Source organism: Calidris pugnax, unplaced genomic scaffold (genome assembly GCF_001431845.1).
Source record: "Calidris pugnax isolate Ruff unplaced genomic scaffold, ASM143184v1 scaffold18, whole genome shotgun sequence".
NCBI lineage: Eukaryota > Metazoa > Chordata > Aves > Charadriiformes > Scolopacidae > Calidris > Calidris pugnax.
In genome coordinates, this window is record NW_015090812.1 from 4,709,857 (window position 1) to 4,727,507 (window position 17,651).

Here is a 17,651-nt window from a genome sequence, read left to right on the forward strand (position 1 = left end):
CACCCGCTTATCCCTACCCCACCCCACCCCGGGGGTCCGCCGCAAGGCGGGGAGCGGCGGGAGGCGCCCGCGCCCTGAGGTGAGGGAGAGAGCGGGAGCGGCTCCCGCCCACCCCGCGGGAGGGAAGGGGAGCGCCGTGTGGGGCTGGCCGCCCCCGGGGCTGCTCACCTCAGAGGCGGCACCCCAGTGTCTCTTTCTGGGGCTTGGCTTTCCCCTCGGCGCTCTGTCTCCCCCCACGTCGAGGGGAGACTTCAGTCAGCCCCAGCGGGGTGTCAGGGAAGCCAAAGCGAGGAGATAGTGGAGAGGGATCGCACCTCAGTTGGGCTCAGGACCCCTTGGCTTTGAGAGGGGTTAAATCCCCACATTTAATGCTTCTGAGAGGCAAGTCTCCTAGTCTCGTTCAGAGGGCGTTTCCTTTTAGTATTTTAGGCCACTTTATTTTAAAAAACTGGGGCCCCAGGCGTTATGTTACCTGTATGAAAGAGCCTCTCCTGAGGGAAAGGTGGGTAGATCTCACCTCAGGATAACACACATGCACGTCCTGTGCACTTCTGCACGTGATTTGGCTCATGGAAAGAAGGATAATAAAAAGCCCGTGGGAGAGCAGCGGTGCTACCCCCTCCAAGAACCTGGTCCTCACTCAGTCTCCTCTCCAGATTACAAGAGAGCCTGGATCAAGTGCTTTGCCACACAAGCGACCTCCTCAAGGAAAAGTTCAGGTTTTAGAGAGAAAAGGGAAGTTGCGCGGTATCGACAGAGCTTGACTTGAATTAGTAACGCCACATTAATTCAACTAACACTTTACATTTTAATTTCAGGTCTTGCCTTGAGATGAACTCCAGATGAGGGAGTTTTGTGTCTTCTAGCTGACTGCCAGGCAATGGTGAGAGCCAGGAGTGATGGCAGCTTAGGGACGGGCAGTGTCCTCGCTGACCAGGGCACAGTCCTGCAGAATGGTCAGCCGTGGCCAGGCTGGTGACAGTGACAGGCGCCATCAGCAGTCCCAGGCAAGTTAAGATACTGAGTCAAGTCTAGGGTCCATCCAGGTGACAGGATGGGAGGCAAGTTACCTATAGCATAGATCTGAAGTTCATCCAGGAGAACCAGCAAGCAATTCAGGCCAACAGGAGACAGGACTGAGCACAGGTGTATCCCTGGCATAGCTTAGGGAAGGTCAGGCTGCCCTGGCGTGAGCTTAAATGTGGCTTCTGGACCAACAAGCAGAGGGTGTGCATGTGGTGAGCACCCAGGTGATGTTGGTCAGGGCCTGGTAGTGGTCACCTACACCCCGACTGATATCTTCCAGTACTACATATAGTTCCCCTACATTAGGGTGTTTGACTGTACTTGCTAAAAAGTATAAATATTCTTCAGTTGCTTGGCTGATTTTATTTTGTGAAATCAACCCTGACTTAGCACCACTTGAAATGAATGCAGAAACCCAGAGTCTGTCTGCTGAATTACAGATTTGCCTTCCTGATACTTAGATGTGTATGTGAATAGCCAGGAAAGATTCAAATTATTCAACTGTTGGGTGCCATAAGCTCGAAGAATCTGAAAATTTGACTTCAGGGACCTCAAAACCAGGCTTGACACTTGATGTTGCACTACACAAAGTAAGAGGATGAATAACGGTGATGTGGCTGGAGCAAAAACTCCTGGGAGACCAGGAGGAATCAGTGAGTACTGAACATTAACAAAGAAAAAGGCTAGATTACTATGACATTTAATGAGAGTTGTAATTTCATCACCTGTGTTGTTCAGATGAAATCAGATTTAATCAGATCAAAATTGAAGATTAACTTATTCAGAATACATACAGGAAAATAGTCACCAAAAACCAGAAGGCAGCCTTTTTACCTCAGTTATGTCAATAGTGTCACTACGTGTTAGGATTTAATCATGACTCTTGTGACACTCTTCTGGTCATTCGATTCAGAGTGAGTTTCATTTTAATACAGTAACTTAGTCTTTCAAAGACATGAGGACTGTATTTCTGTGCTTGAGGAAAAAGTCTCTAGTGAGGGAAAGATGAGTGAATCTCAGCTCAAAAGTCATCAGTTAGTGGCCCGAATTGAGTGTATGCATCAGTCAGCTAATCAACGTATGAAGTGGTTGAAACTGAGCAGTGTATTCAAAATTTATTACTGAAGGATTGACAGGCCCACAGACGGCATAGCTGTGTAAACCTTTTTCTCTGATTGTTAGGTTTAGACAGAAGACATGCAAGGAAAAAAGAAAAAGAAAACCAGCAAACCCAATACGTTGGTAAATGTTGTGAGTTTGGAGACTGATTCAAGACTTTGTGAGGTTGTCAGTACTGTCTAATTCTAGTCTAATAGGTATTTGTCTTTTCAAATGTCTTTATGGACCTTATTATGTTGCTAATAGCTGTTTTCTTCCAAAACCTGAATTCCCATCCTTGTTTTTCTTTCTGACACTCTTTATTCCCCTGGGATATTTTCCTCCATCTTATCATTTCTCCGTCTGTTTTGTTTTAGGTTCTTTTCATACCAGGATTCAACAATCATGACAAAAAGAGATTATCAGAGAATTGGCTCTAAGAGTAGTTCAATTCATCTTTCCAACAGAGTATTCCCAAATTAAGTGTTCAAGAAATCTTTAGGAATATAGAATAATCACAGTTATTGTTGTCTTTCATTTACCTTTGGAGATTTTTCTCTTATTAATCGGAACTCAGAAAAATTTTCTACTCAGAAATACTACTACACTGATTTGGAACAAATAAAATTTCTTATCACAGTTTTATGATCAGTCTTACCCAGTCTTTCATACTTACTGAGTTTAGGGCAGATCAGAGTTGGAGTGACAGTGGATTCTTTCTCCAAACCTAATGAAGTTTGCCTTCAAAGAAGGCTGAAATGTGAAGTGTTAAAATCTTTATCAATCAGTAAACTCATTTTTATCATGCAATTAATTTGTACTTGCCATGATTTTTGAGTGATAATAATTAGCACACTCTATTGTTCCAATTATTTGGAATGATTTATATGAAACATTAGAAATGAACTTTGATTTACCTGCCTGAGTGACTAAATTAACTGTGTAATTGCTGGAGGACTGAAATAGGAAAAAACATTCTCTTTTGATTGAGGAACAGGATTCGAAGTGAGAGTGGGAGGCTTTTCACTGACCAGTGGATCACATGCATAGTCTCTTATGTCAGAAGAAAACCATGTCACCTTGTTTTCCCATTCCAATTACAAAACACAGACCTCTTTTTCCAGTAAGAGCTAGTGGTTTGGACCTTGTAAAATATGTTGCCCTCTCTCTCTCCCCTATTGCCAATACCAATTTAAGTTACTGCACAGATGCCTGCAACAGTTCTCTCTGCTGAGTGAGGAGTGTGCTTCAACTTAAGACTGAGGTCCTTCAGCTTTCAGAAAAACAAACACAGATCAAAGACCTTTTCAGGACAAGTGTAAGAGACAAATTATCTAGGTAATTCAGGAGCAGCTTTCAGAACTGTATCCAAAACAGGATACTTCTATTCTCCAAGTGCTGAACTGTCATCTTTGTGAATAGGAGCCTCTTCTGCAGTGAAGCTCTAGCTCTACAAAGTCAGGTAAAACCCTCCAACTTTCTCAGATGCCTGCAACCCAGACTCTTCTGCAAATCTTGAACTGACTTACTGGTACTCATATTGGCTTCCAAGAGATTGTTTTGGCTGTACTTAAAGCCCCTTTTCAAAATATTTGGTGCCATGGAACTGGGTCTTCAGCTTTCTCTTTCTTATAACTGTTTTCAGGCCTTCTCAATGAAGTAATAAATGCAAATATATGCTGGCAATATGCATACAACATCCATATTGCATATCATTCTATGCAATAATTAGAAGAGTAGCAATTCTTGTAATCATTAAAAATAATTGTAATCTTCATTGAAACTGCAATTAACATGAAAAGCATTCAGTCTTTTATTTAATTATGCCTACTCCACAACATGCTGGCCAGCAGAACTAGCCTGGTTTAATTTTCCAGCAAATTAAAAGAGTTCTTCGGACTGAATACGACTTAGAGCAGAGGAGACTTGAGGAAGAAGCTAGACCTTCTGATTCAGCTAGTCAGTTTGGAGACAACTCAAAGTGATTTGTATCTCTGCACTGACCACTACTGAAGAGCTAAGAACAAACATTCATATTAACAATTGTGGGACGCATTTCTACCAGCCAAGCTTTTAAGAAACATAAAATTAATTATGAACTACCATTAGAGCTGTCTGGATCAGCGTCAGTGAGACCTACATGGAATGATTTTCCTTAAGAGCATAATGTAATTATTAATGGGCAAACAGCTGCATAAATTACCTTTAAAAGTGTTCTGGTGGCAAATTATGCAATTAAAGAAAATTGTCATGCCAAGATGGTGTAACTAGCCCTGATTAGGAGCAACAGCTCAAAGTGACATCAGGTTTAGTATAGACAACATGTTTTATCACACGAGTAGTAGGTGCTTCAGGAAGGCAGACAGATGACAGTGTAAGGTTTGAAACTGAAAGAGGAACAGAAGTTTAAGGGGTGCATCCTTGCAGTGCAGTGAGATGCTGTTGCTCATGGACTAAAAAAGAAGGACCGATGCTTGGAGCCTTATAAAGGGGAGTATCTGCTTTGGCACTGTGATCTTTTGATCTTTTGATCTTTGACTCTTGTGCATCAGTGAAGGACAGAAATCTGTCAAGAGGACATGATGTGTCTTGGGTTCTGCTCTCAGTTCTGCTGGTGTACAGCTGTAAGCAAGTTGCTTTCCCAGCTCGTGCTTCAGTTTAACTGTGTAAATTTGTGATAATGATGGAGTTGTCTGACACTTGTTTGCAAAAGTGTTTGTGTTTTGAGATCCTCTCTGTGAAAGTGAACACATGCATAAAGTATCGTTACAATTTTTTCATGTCACTCTAGAGCCTACCAATTTTTCTAGTAATTTTAACTCTCTTTTGGATATATTATTCTTTAATTTAATTCTCCCAGTCAATATATAGTATAGATTTTGCTTTTATACTGTTTCTTTTTTTGCTTTACAGAGCTAAATAATGAAGAAGGAGAAAGTAATTTTGAGCATCAGGAAGTAAGAAGAGGTTTCAGTCAAAATTTAAAGGAAGAGGGAGAATCAGTGAAACAGAGTGAAGTAGGAAGATTTATTTTAAGTGTTGGCACTGATAATTTTGAGGTGAGGATGGAGCTCTGATAAGTAGTTTGTGTTTGTATGTGTAATGGCCTTAGTATCTACAGTTTTTTATATGCTGTTATTGGTAAATATTTCAGAATAATGGCTCACAAGCAAATTTTACACTTTTACACTTACTCATCAGTCTAGAAATAGAATAATAAGATAGATAATATAGTTTGTAACAAAGAACCTAGCCAAATAGTCTTGACTGCAGTTTGTCTTTGTGGAGTAGTTTTAATTTCTTTTTCCTTTTCAGAGGGGAAAATTCTTTTTACTCAGCTGAGCTTTCAGCACAGAAGCTCCTTACCAAAAGTTTGCAACATGGCACTGGCTCAATCATTTACCTTTGCTTTTATTTACCCTGATTTGTAAAATATCATTATTTGAAATTTTAGAGATACAATTATATGTTGTAATGCAATTTCTACTTGAATAGGAGGATACAAATTTTAAAGGATTCTAGTAAGCATGTAGTTTCTGCATGGAGGGGATGATTATGGGATAATTCTAAAACTGAGTTACTCAATTGCAAGGAAGTTAGAAATGATGGGCCTGTCATTTCAGACCATTTAAGCAAGCTATCCATTAGAGATAGCACTTGTAAAACATGTAAGTTCATTCAGCATTGAATTGTCACTTTCTATCACAGTTTGAATCTACCCTGTCTGAAACTGAAGATCAAAGAAAAAGACCTTAAGAAAACAGGTATGAAGCATTGACTTCTACATATCAGTGAACAAATAATACAATAAAACATCTTCCTGCCATTTTCACTGAAAACTTGAACTGCAGCTTGTTAATTGTCTTCATTTAGTTTAACCTCTTAGGCCAAAAATTTAGATTTTAAAAACCAAATGGTGGTTTGTTATACAATTATATCAGTATTTTTTACATATTTTAGTGCACCTTGGCTCAAAGTCCCTTCTCTCACTTGGCCATCATAGAGAACTTCCATTCTGGTTTATAATTCAAAGAGATTCAGATATTTATAGCAGCAGTAACTCTTTCCTCTTTAACCCTCCCACACAACTGGTTTTGTATTTTGGGTTGAGGGGGAAGCAAGTTAAAGTTCTGCAGCAAGAGAGAGGCTTTTTACAGGAGCCTATTTACAATCCCTTCTTATCTTGCCAAACTTTATTATTGGGACTGAAGTTTTCTATCCTGTTTCTGTCTCCTCCTAGCTGGTTTTTCTTTAGTTTCCTAAGAGTATGTTGTGAGGCTGGAAGCCATGGGAGGGAGACTGTCTTTGAGAAGTCCAAAAAGAGAAACAGGGACACCAGTGGAAGGGCTTATGGAAGGAACCTAAAAACAAAGAAACGGATGGAGGTCTGAAGGCTGAAGTGGAGGAGTAACAGCTTACCCAGCAGGAATTGAGTGAAAGAAGATGTTAAGGCCCAAAGGTTTGGACTCTGACCCACTTTGGGGTAGGGAACTGGAACTGGCATGAAAAACGTAAGGATCAGGGGCTGGGATTTGTTAGTTAAAGGTAGGGCTAGGATGAAGAAACGGGAGTAAGAAAGAGTGACCAGAGGCAAATTGAAAGGACAAGGCAAGGAGGACCAGGCTCTGGAGTAACAGGAAGAAGTCTGTGCTCGCCAGAGGTCATCATTGCAATAGAACCCAAGTTTCCTGCTCGTCCCACTTCTTTTTCTTTCAGCAAATACATTTAAATCCTGTGGAAAAATGTATGCTTCATTTAGTTGTCTTTCATATATATGATGACAAACAGTGACTCTTATTTACTTCATTAATCCATGCGGCAAAGTTCTGTATGATGGTTTGAAATATTTCAGATGACTCTTGGTTGCCAATATGAAATTCCACTCTTGTTTTCTCTGTTTGTTTTCAACTGTAAGAAATTACATGTACAAAATTACATTCAAGGAATATTAGATTACTCAGAATTTAAAAATGCCAGACTTAACCACTAATAATATGATCACACAATATTTTTTAAGAGATTCCATCTCATTTGTCAATGCAATTATTATGGATTTTATACCTTTTTCTAGTGCGTGGTCAAAAGTTTATTCCCTGCATGTTAACCATACCTACTCTGAATACAGAATTATTTCAGCCGTGGGCTTTTGGTAATAGTAATAAACTTGATAGTTTTTCTTCTGGTAGGAAAGCTGAGGAGACATTATTTGTAAAATGCATGAGATCCTTGAGCAGAAAATCATAGAAAAGTTCAAAGTATTGCTTCTAATTACTACAACAACATTTTATTAACATGCAAAAACATTATTACTAACCCTGTAAAGAGGACTTTTCTGTCTCTCACTTGGCTGACATCTGGAGTGCATTTTTCCTCTGCATTTAAAAATGCATTTTAGAAGTGTTCTTATTTTTAAAAAAATTCTTGATACTGAATCAGAATAATAATAGAAGTGTCAGTCCAACCTCATTATTATTGGCACTGCTCTAAATTTGATGGGGAAGAAGTCACCTAGTGCGTTTCTTATTGATTCATGTATTATATGTATTTACAGGAAGATGGGAATTTGGACTTATCACTCCTGATATTGTTGTTAGTCACAAAAAATGACATGCCTTTCTTAACAATTGCTTTCTTGACAGAGCTTCAGTTTTATTTTCTACCAGCAAAAGCTCATTTTTATACCTGTTTTCTGGTGTTGAAGGTGAGTTTGTTTTCCGTCTCTGGAACACTACTTGATTTGGAGGTGCTGTAAAGAGAAGCAGTTTCTGTAGCCCCTCTGCCTTTGGCTGAAGTTAGAAAGCCTTGTTCAATTTCAATCCCCTTTTCACTTCAGCAGCAGAGACAGGGAGCAGTTGTCCAACATGAGCTGATAATCCAAAGGAAAGAAAAAAAGCATATCCTTATCATGAACACCTAACATAGCCTGTGATTTGATAAGATGGTTCATAACATTAACAATATAGGCTATTAATAATAGCTAGTGCCTAAATGGTTTTGTATGTCTTCGAGACGCTACAGGTCTTTCAACTCAATTACATTTACACAATAGTTACTAAAACCCAACTGAAGCATGTCATTGTTATCTCTTAATCTTATGTCAGAGCACCTGATTACCTCAGTCTGTAATGGATGGAATTACTCTTACTGATAGACTAGGCCTTAAGAAGCTGGACCAGGTTAGCTATTGGTCAGGTCTCCACCTCCTCAGTCCTGCTTTGGTGAAAAGGTCACCAGTTAATATCTCAGACGAATCATTCATTTGATCTGTGTTAGTCTTAGTCAGTAGTCAGATGTTCTCTTAGAAATTGGATGAAGTGGTAAGACCAACTGTTGATATATCTGTTGATCCTAACCATCTTCTAGATGTTACTGTCCACTTAATCTTAATTCAAATAGCTGAAAACGACTTTTTAGAATGTCAGGTGGCTGTGTGTTGGTTCGGATGAAGAATGCTCCCATGCCTTCATACGGAGTGCTTTTCTCTGGGGAAGAAGATTAATCAGCTGTACCAACTTCTTAAGCTGCTCTGGTTTGATTCATATTTGCTGCCTGACTACCCTACATCACTACAGAAAAAGATTAGTGACATGGAATGAGCAGTAAACAAATATTAGAGCTTCATAGATAACGTATTCAGTGACATCAGATGTTTCCAAAATGAATTGGCTTCAGTCTCTCACTAGTTGTCTAGGGACCACTTCCCATTTTGGTTCTTTTGGGAGCGTTTGTATATAGAGATCAAAGATGTCATGTGCCAAAAGCTTAAAACTCACCTTAGTTCATTGTCTCCAAGTCTTGGCTGCGGTCTGTTGGTATGATCATCCATTTTTTTTGCAGGAAGTGTTTTTTAACTTGAGGAAAAAAGACATTTAAACACTTCTGTTTCAGAGGAAGTGAGAAGGTGAATAGTTTGGGACAGGTCCAAAGCTTGAAAAGGAATGTAGGGCATATCTTTGTAACTCTTTTATTGGCATTAGCCATCACAGAAGTTGTGTTACCCATTAGCAAGGAGTAAGATACAGTTTAGTGTGTTCACTAATATGATATCAGATGTAGTTTTTCTTCCAGCCAAGACTAAGCTGATACCCCTCTAATGAAACCTATGGCATTCATCATTCTTCTATACCTGGAATTTGCACCAGGGATTTTGACAGGAATTTGTTCTGTATTGCTGCTGAAGTGGGAATGTATCAGTGCAGCTCACTCACAGACATGATGAACATCTCAACAGAAGTAGTCAAAGCAGAATCAAGATAAATTATCCTAATTTACAGTAGCATTGCTGTTTTTCTTATGGAAGGGAGTGTAATTACTTCATTTGTCTGTTGCCTGTTATTTGCCACTTTAATGGCTGCCAAATCAATCAGCTTTTACATGACATAACTTGCTTTCTCTTGTTTGATTAACTAAGGCTGATAGATCTGTACAAACTTGGAAGCAGAAGATTAAGTTCTGTTCTTTGCTTTTCGCTTGTTACATGCTTTTGGGAAAATGGTGTCACTCAAATGCTTAGTTGCTTCATCTGTAAGATCAATATCAAGCCCTTTTTCTTGATGCTGTGAGATTTTTATGAGTCTCAGGAACAGAATACACTCATTATCATCCTTGACTAAAAATGTTCCACTTCACTATTCCTTATTATTAGTATAGTTCCTCCATCAGTAACAAATATACTTGTTGTTTTTCATCGCCCTAAAAATATTCATGTTTTGAACCTCATTACAATTCAGTATGGAATATATTTATAAGGCACATAACGTTTCTCAAAAAAAAGGAAAAACTGTGCTCTAAAATTAAAAGGGACAATTTTGAAGCTAACAAAATGATCTGCTAATAAATTGCTTTACTATTGGCATAAGTAAGAATCCATCCTCCTGGACTAAGAGTCAAGTCTTAATTGTTCACTGAATAAGTGCCCAAATAGTGGAAATTCATGAAGGCAAGGCAGGCAAGGCCTGGTTGGTGTTAAACGAGAATTGCATAATCTAAATTGTAAAGAACAAGGAATCCTCAGGTGAGGACAGGATGCAAGGCTTGTCTTGAGCTGTGAATTCTGGACTGAGTCATAAAAGCCAGAGCCTATGAAGAGGGTTGTATGTAGCCAATTAAGTCATATAGTCAGGGGAAAAAGGTGACAGAAAAGTCTGATGTCACCTATCACTTTTGATCATGGGTGTTTGCTGGCAGTCCATGTTGATTTGCTTCCCATTAACAAGTTCTCTAAAGCAGATGTTTTTCCAAATTAGCTGGTTTAGTTATTGGGAAATGCTTCCATCATGCATATATACAGCTTTATAAACATATATATGATATGAAACCTCTGCTTCAAAGCTAGTGCCATAACTGTTAGCTGTTAGTGCACGTATATAAATGTGATGAAATCATGCAGTTTGAGTGATTCTGCACACTTCTTTTTACTGCTGACTTTAAATCAGTATTTGCACCAAAGAAAGATGAGAATAAAAGAGGGTGGAATTTCAATTTTGTTTTTATTTGCTTCACTGGTTGCTATTTTATAATTGAATTCCATTTTAAATTTAATATTAAAAAGGTTCAGACTGAGACACAAGCACTTATCTCCCTATTTCAAAGGAAATTTGAATTTTTATCTAACTATAGGTTTAAAATTCAGAATTCTGGTCATACTAGACATTTTTACAACAGAAGCTCCCGCTATAAATTCTAATCTAATTTCTGCTTCTGAATAATGCCTATGGGAAATCTGTAATGTTTTTATATTACTGCAATTTGCTCTCAGAAGGTCTGAGAATTTCGTGTTCAAAAAAAAAAAAAAAAAAAAAATGCAAGAATCGTGGTTGTATAAACAATTAAATATAGGAACTTTAAAAGTTGTCATCTTCCACATATGAATGTAAAAGGAAGAGAAAATAACAAGTGGTTCACTGCTGCAAGCTTATGCCAAAAGCAAATCTGGCCTGACAGCTAGGAGAGTGCTGAGTATTCGTTAATTTTCTGGAAATAATGGATGTTTTACTGCTGCCAGTCTCTTCCTTTTAGAAAATAAACCATAATAAAAGGGCTGAAATTTGTTTAAAATAGTGGTAACAAAGTCAGTCCTCTACCATGAAGTCAGTTTTTGATGAGTCACCACCTAGTCCCAGAGACATCATCCTACTATTCCCAGCAGGTAATTAATGCAAACAGGAAACAGGACCAGTAAGTAGAATACTAATTATGGGAGTTCATGTATAGATATTGTTTTAAAACTTATTTTGGAAGCCACTAAAGTATATGAACTAAGATTAATAACCAAATTATATTGATAGTGAGGTGCTAGAAGCACAACTATCTGTTTTTTCAAACATATTTTACTTCATTATTCCCCAGTTGCTGTGGCTCCAGATGATTTTGGTTCCTGAGAAGAGCTGATTTATTGCAGTTCTGCCATTCAAGCTGATAGGGAGCTGCAAGAAAGTGAGTTTATAACTGGCTGTTAGTGATGTCATGCACAAAAAAGGCCAAATCTTTATAGAAAACAGACATTCAGCCCTTCCAGTGCATCTATGTAGCTATTGCTAGTATACAGCTTTGTTTGCTTCTTGGTTTATGAGTTCTCTTCATACTGTATTGCATTTTTTGAGCACCAGTCTCCATGTAGGATGCTATTTCATGTGCTTATTAATTAACTTACAAGAATTTTGTATAGTATTATCAACTCTATGAAACAAGAGGAAAATGAGATTATAGACTGACTCATTCACGTGTTTAGTATCAGAAAGGAGACATTTACAATGCAGGAAGCAAGTCCAAGATTGGTAACACATCACATGATACAGAAATCTGCAGCAGCTTTTTCACATACAGTGCTTTAGTGCATGTATAATGCTTTTAGAAAGAAGAAAATCGTAACAAATCTCCACCAAGGAGTTCAGAGTATAGCTTATTTGGAAGGACCAGGTGCATTTCAGCCTAGATGTTATTTCAAACATTCTTCAGGGCTATTTTCAATAAATATTGAAGTGCTTAGAAATGATGTTTTGAAGGATATAAAATAAACAGATAAGTATTTCTTGTAAGATTGGAATGCACAGTAAACTGAGGTCATTTATGTTTGTTGATATTGTCATCAGTAGAAGTTACAGAGCTCATGTGTCTGGTACAGAATATAAGGAAGAGCATATCTTAGGACAGACTCCTAAGAAATCTTTTTACATTGATCCTGGGCAACTCCATTTCAGTTACATCAGTGAAATGTTCTTTCTAGCAGAAGCAGATTTAGAGGGTGAGGCTCAACGCCCGAGTTTTATGGCACAAAAGCATGGCCAGAACATTCTTTGAGCACCAAGTCAGAATGATTCTACCAAGTAAGAGTAGTTCATTGTGCTAAAATCTAATTACCACTATGCCTGGAACCGAACTAGAGTGATCCTCTTCCATCCTGTATGAAAACAGGGTTTCCCTTCAAAACAATGCCTCTCAAAAATATCTTTTATACTTTGTTGTCCTACTGTTAATAGAGAAAGGGAGAAAATCCACACTTATTATGGACTAAACCAGAAGAAAGAGGAAAATGAAATGGCTTGAAATTATTACACTTTCTATTGGACCCCTTTTCCGCCTTTCATCTGTTGTGTTTTTACCTACTAACAGATGTTTTAAGAACACACTTTAATCGTGATACTTTGTAGAGTGACGCTTTCAACTTAAGTTACGGTAGAAAGAGACATGGAAAAGAATAAAAAAAAAATTCTCAGAGGTGAAAGGGCAGAAAAGCAATGAACTTTTAAAATTGAGAGGCAGAATTGACAGAGAACTCAATCAGACCAGATTAGGTAGTCGCAGGGCAGAGAAATTTCCTGATAGATGTCATCATAAATGATATATCTACTTGCCGTACTTGGAGTAATACAGCTTTTTATTAGTAATTGATAACAAAAGAATGACACTGCTCTATAATCTTCCCCTGGCATTGAAATCATTTATCCTGAACTTCCCATCTGCGCATGCAATGATACTTATTCATTGCATACAGCTTAACACCTGAAACTTGGGAAAGGTTTGTCCCTAATCAGCTGGCTGTCTATTAGTGTTCTCTTCAATCTTAAAAAACTAATCTGTACTACGTGCTTTTTTCTATTGAAGTTATTAAAATTGTATTGATTGCATGTTTATTGCATGAATTACTCGCATTACATTAATTTTCAAGTCAGTTCTTTGAAATATTTTGGTTTTCTGAAACTGTTGCAATGAACTCTCAGTTACCAGTTTCTTAATCTTGGTCTTGACAAACACATTGATTGTGCATGTAGTTAACCAGTAGAAGTGGTGTCTGCAATTCCCGGTATCCCATATTAATGATTCATGTAATTCAGAGACTTGATCTTGTAGTTTCACTCGATTATATATTCCTGTTGAGTTCAGTATAGTATGTGCAGAATAGATTGGCAACCTCTGAAGTTAGCAAGACTTTTGCAGAAGAACATTTTGTTATTAGAAATTGTCAGGTTTTTTAAACAAACTGTTCATAAGCTAAAGCTTGTGGAAAAATATCATGGAATCACGGAATTGTTGGAGTTGGAAGGGACCTCTAGAGATCATCTAGTCCAACTCCCCTGCTAAAGCAGGGTTGCCCAGAGCACATCACTCAGGCCTGCATCCAGGTGGGGCTTAAAGATCTCCAGAGAAGGGGACTCCATGACCTCCCTGGGCAGCCTGTTCCAGTGCTCTGTCACCCTCACCCTAAAGAAGTTCTTCCTCCTATTTGAATGGAACTTCCCATGTTCCAGCTTGTGCCCGTTGCCCCTCGTCCTGTCACTGGGAATCACTGGAAAGAGTCTGGCTCCGTCCTTCCTCAACCCACCCTTTAGATACTTGTCAGCATTGATAAGGTCTCTTCTCCAGGATAAAGAGTCCCTAAAGTGTTTCGTTTTGACAAAATCCACAGTATCAGTTTTTAAGTTTTAAAATCATCAAAGCTTTCTATATTGGCATTGAGAGTCTATTTCTTGTTTTGAAATTATTTTCACTTTTAATATTTTATTTATATTTTTTAATTTTGAAAATTTGAATATCAACTTTGAAATATTTCTCACCAATTGTGTCTAAACAAAATGTTTCAGCTTAACCAAACTTAAAATATTTAAACTTTGTCTGTTTGGAGGAGGAGACTTCAAATGTAAAATGCTTACACGACAGGAAAACATTTCCCTACCTATATCTAGTAGTTAGTGGTCTCTCCAGAGGACAGTAAAGTACCAGTAATAAAATAACTAGTATTTTGAATACAGAAGTGGTGACAAATCAGAATAAGCAGTGGGACTCTAATTAAGGGTTAGAGAAGCTGATTTGTGATTTAAACTGGGAATTCAGCAAGCTCTTTAATTATAAGAACAGTTTGACTATTGTGCCCTTTTTTTAAAGGATGGGTGAACAATCTGTGGGTTATGGAGATTTTCCTCTTCAGCTGTTCTTTATTGTTGTCAAATTTACTTGTTTCCTAAATAAAAATGTACAGGTTTTTCATTTAATTCAGATGAAAACACTTAATTATGATGAAACAGCAATGCCTTTAGGGAAAGCAGGACAAGAAGACAGAGGATTCTTTTATATAATACAGTGATAGCTTTCTTACTACATCTTTCACTTAAGGCAACTAAAACTACAGCTCCCTGAAGCTAGGATTTCTCTAATTTCTGTCTGGTGGGGAAGCGTTCCACAGAACTGCATTTATAGATCAGGTGTTACAGAAGTTTGTCCTTCAAGAAATTGTACTTCAGTCTTTTCTTTTGTTCTAGAATACTATTATTTCTGTTTACTATCATTGTTCCATCAATTAGTGCTTAGGAAAGAATCTGTCCCTGACTCTCTGAGTGCTGTTATTTCTGTTTGAGGGGGGGAAAACTATGTAAGCAGAATCACCTCAAAAACTTTCATGTCTGTGCTTACCTTCCAGAATGCAAGTCTGTTGACTTAAAATGCAATGGTCCTTCAACTGTTCTCATTTTCTGGAATTCGTTTAGGAGCTCTTCTTGTTGAGCAGGTATCATGCAATGCTCTGAGCTAAACCAGCATGCCTTATCTCTTAGGCCTGTAAGATTGACAGCTTGGATCAGGTTTTCTAGGCTAAGAATGGAAAGTTACTGGGGGCTGACTTTGGCTCCAGTGTGGAGGCAGCTGGAAAAGATCAGCCATTCTCACCAGCCAGGCCCCCACTGCGGCCTATGCCTATGCTGCTGCAGAGTTGGCATAAAAGATGTAGCTGAGTTTTGTTGTTTCCCATCCTGTGTTGTGGGCATTGCTGTGTCTGTGAGCTGGCCGGGTAGCTGAGGTGGCTGCGTAGCATTAGGTCGCAGGGTCAGCCCTGTGATGATGGTCAGGTACAGCTCGGTTACTTCCTTCTGCTCTGTGTATGTCTCCGCTATGAAACTTTAATACAGTTCAGAAGTAGTTCTCAGACCTCTTCATGCTTTTAGTATCTCACCCATCAAAGGGTTTTTAAACTCCTTTGTGTTTTGTCGGTGATGTTTGTACTCCAGGATCTGTTAATCGTGTCCAGAGAATACCTGATTTCTCTGCTTACTGACTCTTTCTGTTAATGAGTCAGAGGCAAACTTGTTAAATGTCATTTGGCTCTCCAAGTAGCTGCACTATAAATTTACATGTATGTAGGACCTGTTTAGTTGATCCAATAACTGAAGATGGCATAAAATATATATACAATATATATTTATATCTATATAACCAATAAAATTTTGCTTAATCAAACAGGTGTCCAGTGTTTTGAAAGTGCTGACTGTGGTCAGTACTATTTATTGAACCAGGTGCTGATGTGTTTGGGATGATAAACTTGGTACCATCCAGCAGAGAGAAATGGTGTCTGGTTTGCTGCTGAGGATTCAGACCAGAATCACAATAAAAAATTGAGTGAAATGTCCCTAGCATATAACTAAAATACCAGAGGTGGGTGTAAGGATAACTAGTCTGGTTTTCTTCTCCTTACAATGCCAAAAAAAAGGGGGGGGTTAAACCCCTCTCTGTTGCTCCATTCTATTGCATTATTTCAATGTAGCATATTCCATTTCAAAACAGAGCTTTGTATATATGGAGGTCTGATTTTACATTCTTTATGAGACAAAATTTTGAAAGATTGAAAGTGCCCTATCTAGTTTTAAATTTATAGTTAGGCTTTAAAATTATTTCTTTTCCCTCTGGCATGCCACAGGGGGCATATGACTCCATACAATTGTGTGTCTAAGTGCTTAGTTTAGCATTTAACTCAACATGCCAAGAGTTTACACCTTCAGAGTTGCAAACTGTAAGAGACCCAAGTCTTAGCTGATCAAGATAATCACTCTCCGTGCATAAATGTGCTCATCTCTTAACGCACACTAAAATTTTCTTTGCAAAGCAGACAAGCTGCAAAGAAAATAGTCTCATGCTATATATTCAGAGCTGTTTTACAGTTTTTGGGAGTTGCTGTAGGGAAGATCTCTGTCAGATTAAAAGAGTGTGGAACTCATGAGCCAAAAAAGTAATTTCTGATCTCTGCATGCCCTCTACTTTGTTCCAACAGACAAATTCAACCCTGTGCAATTTGCTTTGCAATTTTCTGAGCAGGAAGTCATGAAGTACTTACAGCATGACTAGATATGAATTAATCTACAACCAATAATATTTACTTTCACTCTGTAACTTTGATTAAAAGACCAAAGCATTTGTTCTACCATCTGATGCCAATGCAACAGGAGATGGAATATATGCACCATGCTTAATTTAATGTTTAATTCAGAAAGAGAGTCATTACGTGCTTAAAATCATGTGCCTGTTCAAATTTGTTGTTGTTTCAAAGCTTCCATATGTAATACTTACCTTAGTTCCCTTTAAATTGCCAAACTGGTAAGAATATAAACTCTAACAGTCATCAGTATTAAGTTATTCATAGCACTCGGGCATCTGCTCAGACTTCAGACTGCAGAACTTCTTAGCTCATACTAAAATAATAACACTAACAATTACAGCCTCATTGTTGTTTGACAGAAACCCTTTGAAAATCTTGTCAGCCAGAACTCTTTTTATCTCAACAAAAACACAATGTACAGGTCCTCTGCTCTTAACCCCGGGATGCTTTAAGAAGAATCTAGTCTTGGCCAATTGCGGTATTATTGATGAGTGAAAGCTTTTTTGTGCTTGTAATGCCTTTCAAAGCAGCACAAACAATATTTTTCCATACAGTATGAATCCTTTCCAACTGATCATTGCCTCTTCTAGAATCTGTCAAACAGAGAATGCAAGGTCATACATATGTAAATCCAGAGTTCTGTTTGAAGTTGGACACCCAAAATTGACATGGAGAGGGCTTAAAATGTCTTTCAAAGTATGGTCTGGGCTCATCCAGGCTTCAGTTAGGAAATAGAAACATACTTTCTAAGGAGAAAATGTTAATCCCTGCAGCACTTGCTAACAGTATGCCGGGGTGTTGCATTAGTATCAACAAACAGGGAAAAAGAAGCAATATAGAGAGTAACAAAAGACCTCCTTTACCAGTAGTTGGATTCTCTGTCCCAGCA